The sequence below is a fragment of the Cryptotermes secundus genome, unplaced genomic scaffold (genome assembly GCF_002891405.2).
Source record: "Cryptotermes secundus unplaced genomic scaffold, Csec_1.0 scaffold512, whole genome shotgun sequence".
In the NCBI taxonomy this organism is placed as follows: domain Eukaryota; kingdom Metazoa; phylum Arthropoda; class Insecta; order Blattodea; family Kalotermitidae; genus Cryptotermes; species Cryptotermes secundus.
The window spans coordinates 68,701-78,891 of NW_019735563.1; positions in this window are offsets into that span (position 1 = coordinate 68,701).

Genomic DNA, 10,191 nt, shown 5'->3' on the forward strand with positions numbered 1-10,191 from the left:
GATGCTCAGTTCGAATCTCCCCCGGGCTATCCAGATTTGGGGGGGTTTTCGTACTTTTCCTCAGTACCTCCAGTCAGATTCCAGGAGATTACCTCGATTAGGACACGATCAGTTTGTTCAAAATCTTTTGAAATTCATTATTATTCTTACATCACCCTACCTTTCGACTCCATATACTTTATTTGAAAGGTGGATAAATTGTATATCTGAAGGGTAAAATTAAGGGCAGTAGCGTTCTGCCAGAACAGAAGGAGAGCAGCACAATATAGCTGAAGTATTTTTAATAAGCAGAGTAAATGTCTACTGCTGAAATCATCGCCTGACAAGCAGTTCTTAACGTTCCCGTGGACACATCTTATTGCATCGCTTGACAAATATCGAAAGATATTGATGTAAATTATAAATAATTGGCACGTATAGCCGTTATTATGTAACGGCCCGTAAACAGCAACGTTTTCTGTTCGATTCATGCCGAAATGTTTTCAGCAAGACAAAAGTGTGAGTCATTTGAGTTAGTTGCTTGTTGAGTTACTGAGTTAGAGGACTGCTGCAGTTCAGTCGTTATAAGCTGGTAGCTGAAGCACGGGGATTGTTCGGGAACCCAGAGTAATAGGAACGTCAACTGTTGGAAACCGCTACCAAGCAACAGTTACTGAAGACGTAACTATAGACACTACGTAGTGTGTGTATGTGTGTAATAGTGAATTGTAAAGTGTAGTCACGCGCTGTATCAAAGGGTTCAATAAATCAATGCGAACCCCGTCTGTAGTGACAAAAATACAAGTGGCAATAATATTATGATAGCTCCAATGGCTGTATTTTACAAAATGTGTCAAGTTCATACGTACTTGAAAAATGCTCAGCTGTGCCGAATTCGGAAGCATGCCTAGCATGTACTTCCCGTTCTCCGAAAAACCCTTTATGTCTGTGAATGGCAGTTTGTATCTGTTGACAGTCAGAATCGAGATGAATTTGGCCGAATACGCCACAGACAGTAACGCCGCCGTGAAATATGTCGTCAGGAACACCAGCCTGCAGGCCCAGGTTTGCGGGGAAGTATCAACGCCTGCAATTCAAATCGGTTTCTGTATTAAAAACGACCTACACTACAAGAAATTACTAATGGAAAGGCAAGCCGCTCCATAGCTCAAGCGGTTAGTCGCTGGCTTCCCACCGTGGCGGCCCGGGTTCGATCCCGGGTCTGGTCATGTGAGATTTGTGGTGGAAAAGTCGCGCTGGTGCTGGTTTTCTCCGAGTACTTCGGTTTCCCCTGCCAAACTTCATTCCACCAATTTCTCCATCGTCATAATCACCCGGGAAGGTACAATAGGCCAATCAGTGGCCGCCGTGCCGATTGGATCCAGCTGGACTCCACCCCCCAATAAGCGAATTAAAAAAAAAAGTAAAGGCAAAGTTGCCGGGATCGTGGTTTCGAATCTCACACAAGGCATTTATGTTTGGTATGTGCTAGTGTTGTCCTGTGTCTATGTAGCGGCCTTGAGACGGACTGATCACTCGCCCAAGGAGTCCTACCTTCTGTGACAAATGATTACGGAACTGAATAAGAGGCCAGGGCCCAAGGGGGCTGTAGAGCCAGTGAAAAGGGTAAAGTTGTCCCTATGCTTAATTAATTAAGGGCTTCTGCATGAATATATATGGCGAAGTGGAGATATAGCTCCGAACTAGATGTAGGCCTATGGTTAGCTTCACGCCCCTGTCGCTTTACCCCCCGGGAAAGAACCCTCGGCACCCATTGGACAGAAGAGCCCCTGTGGAGAAGAGAAAGAGAACTGCACTTGCCGAGAATCGAATAGGGACATCCGAGTCCGTTGCACGTCGCTATACCGGAAACTAGTGCAATGATAATTCTGTAGTCAGTAAAGAACCACACCGATTCAAATTAGACGTGCAAGGTAATACAGTAGAGCAGGCAATGGAATTTAAGTATGATTAAAATGATCAAGTCAAGGAGGATGAGAAGGGCAGGGCATGAAGCACGGAGGGGGAGAAGAGGAATGCATATAGGATATTTGTGGGAAAATGGGGAGACGAAGGTATAGATGGGTGGACAATATTACAATGGATCCTAGAGAGATAGGATGGGATGGGATGGATTCGATTGACCTGGCTGAGGATAGGGACCAGTGGAGGGCTCTTTTGAGCACGGTAATGAACTTTCCCCCTCGTTCGTGTCGCCACCTTATCGTAGTGAGGGGGTTTGAGTATGCCAAGGACCCTGAGAGCTATACCAGCAGTAGCGTAGCAAATGAAAGAACTACCACATTATCACTTTTCCTGGATAGTCTCATTCCGAAAACAGAGACACCATGTATGCGAACCAGAAGACCAGGAAGAAGACGTAAGAAGATGCTGGATGACCTTGGGGACAGAAGAGGATATTTTTATTTGAAGGAAAAGCTCTGGATCGCATTAAGTGGAGGAACTGTTTTGGAAGAGACTGTGGACCTGTCGTCTGACAGATTACTGATGACGAATGAACCTTCGGGTTCCATGAAATGCTGAGAAATTCTTGAGTAGCTACAGAATTTGCGGCTCCTGAAGAAAAGTTCAGCTCCATAAGTAAGTAATTTTTCTTATTGCTAGTGGGGTGGGACTAAGTCCCTTGTACTGCGGCCACTTCTGGCCTATTGTACCAGCCCCAGATGATAGGTGAGGGTGATTGTGGAGCAATTGGTAGAATGAAGATTGGCAGGAGAAACCGAAGTACTCGGAGGAAATTTCCCCAGCGCCACTTTGTCCACCACAAATCCCACTTGACCAGACCCGGGATCGAACCCGTTCCGCCACGGTGGGAAGCCAGCGATTAGCCACTTGAGCTATGGCGCGGCCCCCGAGTAAGTAAGTAAGGGACTGAGGAACACTGAAGGCAGAAACACAGCACCAAAGAGACAAAGCCGCCTAAGTGTCCGGATGCTGAAATGACAAAATATGGCGGAACAAATGTCTAAGATAGAAACTAAAGTAAGAATTTACAGATCAGCTGTACATTCTGTCGAGACGCCCCCACGTGTTGCCCCCGGTGTAACCAACTAACTGCAGCAGAAATCAAAACCTGTTATCGTTAATCATTTTAATGGCCAAATAATAAAATTGATTTGTGAAATAGTTGCTCACCTGTCAAACAGAACATGGCGAACACATGAAACGCAGAGCTGAGAAAGCTGTAAGCACCAGCCTCATGCTTACCCAGGGCACGCCACAGAACATTCAGAATTACAGTTATCAAAACCATGGTGACTAAAGTTGCGTTCCACAGATCCATGGACAGTGGCGTTAGTAACTGGCACACCGTGTGATCTCCGGCGGTCGGCTTCTTTATGTATATGCTAAATCTGTAAACAGCAAATAAATGTATATCTAAATGATGTCATATAAAACCCATTGCATACAGGGTGTTCTAGGAGGAAATATTATTCTAAGCAGGAAAATGTATATACATGTACATGTGTCTTGTTCCCAACCGATTTCACTGCACATAACGCATGTTGTAAACATTTTACGTTTGAATAAATATTTAACACTTTCTCCCAAGATATGCACAGAAATTCACCAAGATTTTCTTTTGCGTAATTTCCGTTATTATTGTACAATTTCACCCACAATTAGAGTGTACCCACAACATTTATTGAAACCTTGCAATATCAGATTTCGTTAAAATCATTCCAGAAATTTTAAGAGTTTTCTTCATGTGCACAGAGAAACGAAGTCAATTTTGTAGGAATTTCATGTATTTGAGAGGTGCTTGAATGTTGCTATGTGAAAAGAAATTTTTGTATGGTTTCATAGATCTCTTTTTGTAGTACTCACTTTGTCTTGATAAGAGGCGTAAAGAAATCGGCAACGGGCATTCTGGATGCTGTTTTTATGACCGTCAGAATGATGACATCCACATCTTCTTCGAAAAGCATTTTAATTAAGCCACTCCACTTCCCAGTCTCGAACGAACCGAACACTCTGTCTTCTGGCATGTAGTAGTCATTCCTGAACACGATATGTAATTCATATTTAGTGCTAAAAGTGAAAAGTTTTCTTCTACATTGACGATTGAGGCAGAAGATTCCTCCGAAACGTTATACCCATCTACCAAACTACATTTTATGAAAATCTGTTAAGTGGTTCTATATTTGAATTGAGTTTCGAGCATAGATCTCCTTGTATTCCGGTAAAAGTCAACAGACGTTTCGGGAGAAAAGCAATGAGTCACTTTAGTTATGCTTGCTGTCTACGTCTTGCTTATTCTTTACTTGGTTTGCTCTTTGACGCTGAAGATTGCGGAAGTATGTTCTTTCGAAACGTTGGTTCACTACTGGATTGCACAACATCTCAACCCAGAAGAGAGTATTAGTCACCAGTGTGACGACCTCAAGCCCTACATGGTTCGAGTTCTATGCATAGGGAAGGATCGAATGATTTTATTAGATCATCTTCAGAGATGCAAACGTGTCAGACGTCACTCATTCTCATGGATGAGTTAACAGATGCCAGCAGCGAGTGAATTTTTAACCCCTGTCGAAAACATTTATCAGATGTTACAGATTGGAATAATTTGTTATCTAATTTTTACATTTAGCTTTTGGTTTTTAAATGGGATATTAAGTACGTGTATATATGCGAATCTCGTTATAAGCGGAGTTGAGTTCCTGAAAACAGCCGCGTACATCGAAAACGCGTAAGTCGCAAAACCTACTCAAATAATACTGACGGTTCATAGTGAACAGGAAATGGGATTCCACCGTTAAATTGGTGGGGGGGGAGTTACGGAAACTGCGCGCGCAACTCACTGGCCGTTCACGTCAGGTTCTACCTTGGCCTCGTATAGAACAGTAATGTTCCCCATGACTTATTTACTTACTCATGGAGGGCCGCTCCATAGCTCAACCGATTAGTCGCTGGCTTTCCACCGGGTTCGATCCCGGGTCTGGTCAAGTAAGATTTGTGGTGGACAAAGTGGCACTGGAGCAGGATTTCTCCGAGTGCTTCGTTTCCCCTGCCAATCTTCATTCCACCTATTGCTCCACAATCACCCTCACCTATCATGTGGGGCAGGTATAATAGGCCAGAAGTGACCACAGTACAAAGGACTTAGTCCCACCCCACTAGCAATACAAAAATACTTACTCATGGAGCTGAGGCCTTCTTGAGGAGCCGCCAGTTCTGCAGCTACTCAAGAATTTCCAAGCATTTTATGAAACCTGAAGGTTCATTATCGTGTTCACAAGAACCCTCCACTTGTCCCTATCCTCAGCCAGTTCAATCCAATCCATACCATCCCATCCTATCTCTCTAAGATCCATTCTAATATTGCCCACCCACACACGCCTTGGTCTTCCATGTGGTCTCTTTCCTTCTGGCTTTCCCACCAATATCCTATACGCATTCCTCATCTCACCCATTCGTGCTACATGCCCTGCACACTTCATCCTCCTTGAATCGATCTCTCTAATTATACTTGGAGAAGATTACAAGTTATGAAGCTCCTCATTATGTAGTTTTCTCCAACCTCCTGTCACTTCATGTCTCTTCGGTCCAAATATTCTCAACACCCTCCGTCTATGTTCCTCCATTAATGTCAGAGATAAAGTTTCACGCCCATACAGAACCACAGGCAAAATTATAATTTTGTATATTCTAATTTTTATGTTTTTGGACAGCAGACGAGAAGACAAAAGGTTCTGGACTGAATGGTAGCAAGCAGTACCCGAGTTCAGATGTTTCTCATGAAACAGAAATAAAACAGCGGATTTGCAAAAGCGCGTACGACGAGAGCGCGTATAACGCGACTCCCCTTCATATTGTGAAATATCGTCAGAGTATGAAGGAACGGACTTCGTAACGCGGTGGTTTAGTTTGTATTCCTGTCAATTACTGACATGTAGAGAGCTTTATGTGTTAAAACTTACGTGAAGTTAATCCTCTTCTGCAACGCTCTCCAGATTTCGTGAGAAAATCCACCAATTTCCGTCGGCTTCCCCATCTTAAATTTTGTGGCGAACAGTATATTGCTCTGAGGACAGAGAATTTATTTTTGTATGAAATAAGAACTCTAGAATTTTCTCTTCACCACGTCGTCCAGACGAGCTCTCGGGTCCACCCAACTTCATATCCAGTGGGTACCGGGGGCTCTTTCCCCCCGGGGTAAAGCAGCCTGGGCGTGAAGCTGACCACTCACCTCCAGTTAATGCCGAAGTCAAGAAATTGTGGATATATACATCCATTCCCCCATGCGCCTTCGTGGTGTAGTGCTTAATTAGTTAAGCACAGGGAAAACTTTACCTATGTTTACGTTTTACCAAAAAATAATAATATATTCCTTGTTAACATTGAAACTCACAAAGTTAATGAATCCTGATTTTATGACAGTACCACGAAGATTGTCCCTCCTTTGTATGTGAGATTTGTTGGTCCAGACTATTCCAGTCTGGCTGCTCCAGCTACCAATCTGGTTCATCTGTAGCGGTAGGGTACGATCGATATGATATACCTCAGTTATCCACGCTTCCGTCTTACGCGACCACTGCGTCACGAGGAACTCAGAGTCCAGTGGAATGTGAACGTCCCTGAAGAACTCACCAAGTGACGTCAATGAATCGTAGAAAATTAAGCATCTTCGTGTCGATATACCTGAAATCTAGGAAAAGATGAAGTGATTTGAATTGATATTAAACCATTCATATAAAACGGATCACTGAGCGGGTTAAAGTAGCGGTACAATTTTTTACCCGTATTCCTAAGGTGCTGCTTTTGAATCTTTGCTAGGCCACAGAGTATATTGAGTGAGGTATTTTCGTGATTTTCTTCATTCTGACTTAGGAAATGCACGAATAGTACTTCGAGTAGACAAACACTCTTCCTTCCAAGTCCTTATATTCATGATCACCTTAACATTAGGCGATACAGCGTCTAGTCGCTGACGGCGTCGTGTAATAGCCCCCAAAATACAGAAGACGCGCTGAAGTAACATTTGTCCGCGCCGACCAAGTAAGTCGGTTCACACAGAAAAGATTCTGACATATATTCAAGAGCTGACACAGTCCAGTTTTGGCTGGGACACTGACTATCATGACAGTATTTTCGTGATTTTCCTAATTTCCTCCAGACAGAATTTTAACCTTCGACTGTGATTCCCGTATGTCTAACTATCGCTCTATGGACCTTGGCCGCCTTTTCATTTTCCTAGTCTTGTACACAGTCGCTAGGACTCCTTGGACGGGGGATGAGCCCATCGCAAGACCGCTACATACACACTGGACAACATAGACACAGAATAAACGCACACAGACATCCATGTCTGGAGTGTGATTCGAGGTCACGATTCCAGCATTAGAGCGAGCAAAGACAGTTCATGCCAATAGACCGCGCGGCCACTGTGATCAGCCGTCTATTTATCTACCTGCTGGAAATGCCAAGGCCGGTTGTGGTAAATCCAGTGTCACGTGAGAACTCAGAGTCCTTACTACAAATTGTCTGCAAACGACAGCAGGAATACATCTTGTGAAAGTCTGTTCTTTCCTCTAAAGCTTAGCACGTCAAAGCTGGTGCATTCTGTTGACAGAAACACTGTACTAATTGTATAAAAACGAAACGATCACTTCGTCTGTGGCCGGTTTAATTGGTATGTAGCATGCAAAACGTTAATTTAGTCCCATGTCCGCTTCCTTCATATCGTAATTCATTATAAGCTGCATGCAGCGATTTGACGTCATATGGGCTGGGTTACTGACTGCTACAAGTAGATTAAAAAAACCCCATATCGTGAACAGTAGAGCTGTGGGGGTTGACTAACATACACTAACTCCCATCTTTACATGTTTCCTGCCCTCCGTTTCCTGGCAACACATGAAATAAAGTGGAGAAAACGATAAAACGAAACATTTTTACTCATAGACTCGGCATTAAAAATTGTTTGCCATTCTTCATCTTGTGAAGGTGTTTGAGAACAGGGTGTTGAGGAGAATATCTGGACCGAAGAGGGATGGAGTGACAGGAGGTTGGAGAAAACTGCATAATGAGGACCTTCATGACTTGTACTCTTCTCCAAACATAATTGGAATGATCAAATCAAGGAGAACGAGGTGGGCAGGGCATGTAGCACGAATGGGGGAGACGAGGAATGCGTATAGGATATTGGTGGGAAAGCCAGAAGGAAAGAGACCACATGGAAGACCAAGGCGTATGCGGGTGGGCAATATTAGAATGGATCTTAGAGAGATAGGATGGGATGGATTGGATAGGTCTGGCTCAGAATAGGGACCAGTGGATGGCTCTTGTGAACATGGTAATGAACCGTCGGGTTCCATAAAATGCTTGGAAATTCTTGAGTAGCTGAAGAATTTGCGGCTCCTCCAGAAGGGCTCAGCTTCATGAGTAAGTAAGTAAGTAAATTCTTCAGAATATATTTCTGTGGTCTTGCATAAGAGAGAGTAAAGTTACAAAACCTCACTTAAGTCAGGATAGGATATAAGAACTTGAGATATTCATTCGGTAATGTACTCAACTCAGTATTTTGCTTTGTCACTGAATGGAAAGTGTTGAACTTGGGGACTTTGCCTGTTTCTATTCCACAGTTTTAATGAGGAGAATCCAGTGACTCGAATTTTTTACTTAACTTTTTTTTCTGTAATATTATAGAATTTTTAATGGTAAATATTTTGCTGTTTTAGTCATTCGAAAATGAAACTTGATAGAATATAAATATGTCATCGGATAATGATTACAAATAATAAATATTTATTTATGTTACTGTCATTTTTAGATGGTAAATTTTCCTTCTATAATGCAACAAAATCAATATTTTATAAAATACACTAAAATATGTAAAATTTGAGGGTTTCACGGCGGTGACTATAAAGAATGCATTTTTCTTGGATGTGGCGCCGTGTAGACATTGTGTTAACAGAGTTTTCGGAGGAAAGTATCGCCTTCATCTTCAGGGTACAAGAAATTCGCGAGCGAGGAAACAGTGTGAGTACGTGGCTGCAGCCACATTCCCTTGTACTCATATATTTCCGTCTTTTGGGATATGGTGCAGTGAAATTTGTTAGAAAAGTACGAGGTTTTCGGAAGGAATTAGTGCGACTGTCTTTAAGTCAAAAATTTAAATGATTCTGTTATGGAGATAGAGGAAAGAACTTTCTCCGAAATGTTTGTACTTTTGTATGAAATGATATGGCATTTTACCTACATCTTAATTTGAATCCTTACCGCTGTGAGAACATGAAATCTCATTATGAAACAAATTTTTGATTCCATCAAACTGTAGTACAGTACTGCGCATGTTTTCCTACACGTATATGTAGAGATATTGAGTCAAATTACCTCTGCAAGCGATTGTTGCACATTGTTACTTCCGTTGTAAAAGAGCACTATAAAAGGTAAACACGTGGTGTTTTCCATTACCCGTTGCGTTGACTCAAATGTGGATACAATTATGTATTTTTGGGAAAGTGTCTTGAGAAACTTAGCTGTCCTTGTATCGCTGATAAAACCTGAAAAATAAATGCAGTGGTTTAGAAACTTCAAGTTCATGTGAACGTGAACATGCGTAACATTTTAACCACTTTTAATTTTAAATAACAGTACTAAACATTAATAACAGAACATGATTTTTTTCTTAGTCTGACTAGAAAACCGAAATTAACGATCGTGGGGATCCGTGGAGCTGACCATGCTACACCCTCTATCCGCTAAAGTTGGCACTAACTTCGATGACAAGCGGAAGACGCTCGGTCGGTATAGTATAAAGAAGAATTATTTACTTAACGCTTTAAGTCCCAATATTTCGAAAATATAGACTCACAAAAATCTTTACGTATTGTCACGTGTTAGAGTATCTTTAGACGAAGTTTGGATTGCTAATTGGATTTATTGAAGGCCTACTGATTGTAGCTACAAGTAACTACATTTAATGCTATGTAATTTCCCTACTGACTACACCACCCTCTTCCCAAAATGGCTGAAATACATCAAGAGTCATACCATCACTGACCTTGTTCCTTTGTTACACGTAGCATGAAGACACACGTTGAGTGGTAATGCTGAAGAACTCCGACCGTTATATCAGCCATTACTTCTGTAGACAGTTCTGAAGGCCTTGCGCATGTCCATAGCGTTGCTATCAGTGCCAAAGTTTTTAATGTTTTCTCTCTTACTTCAATATACATGACTTTGCAG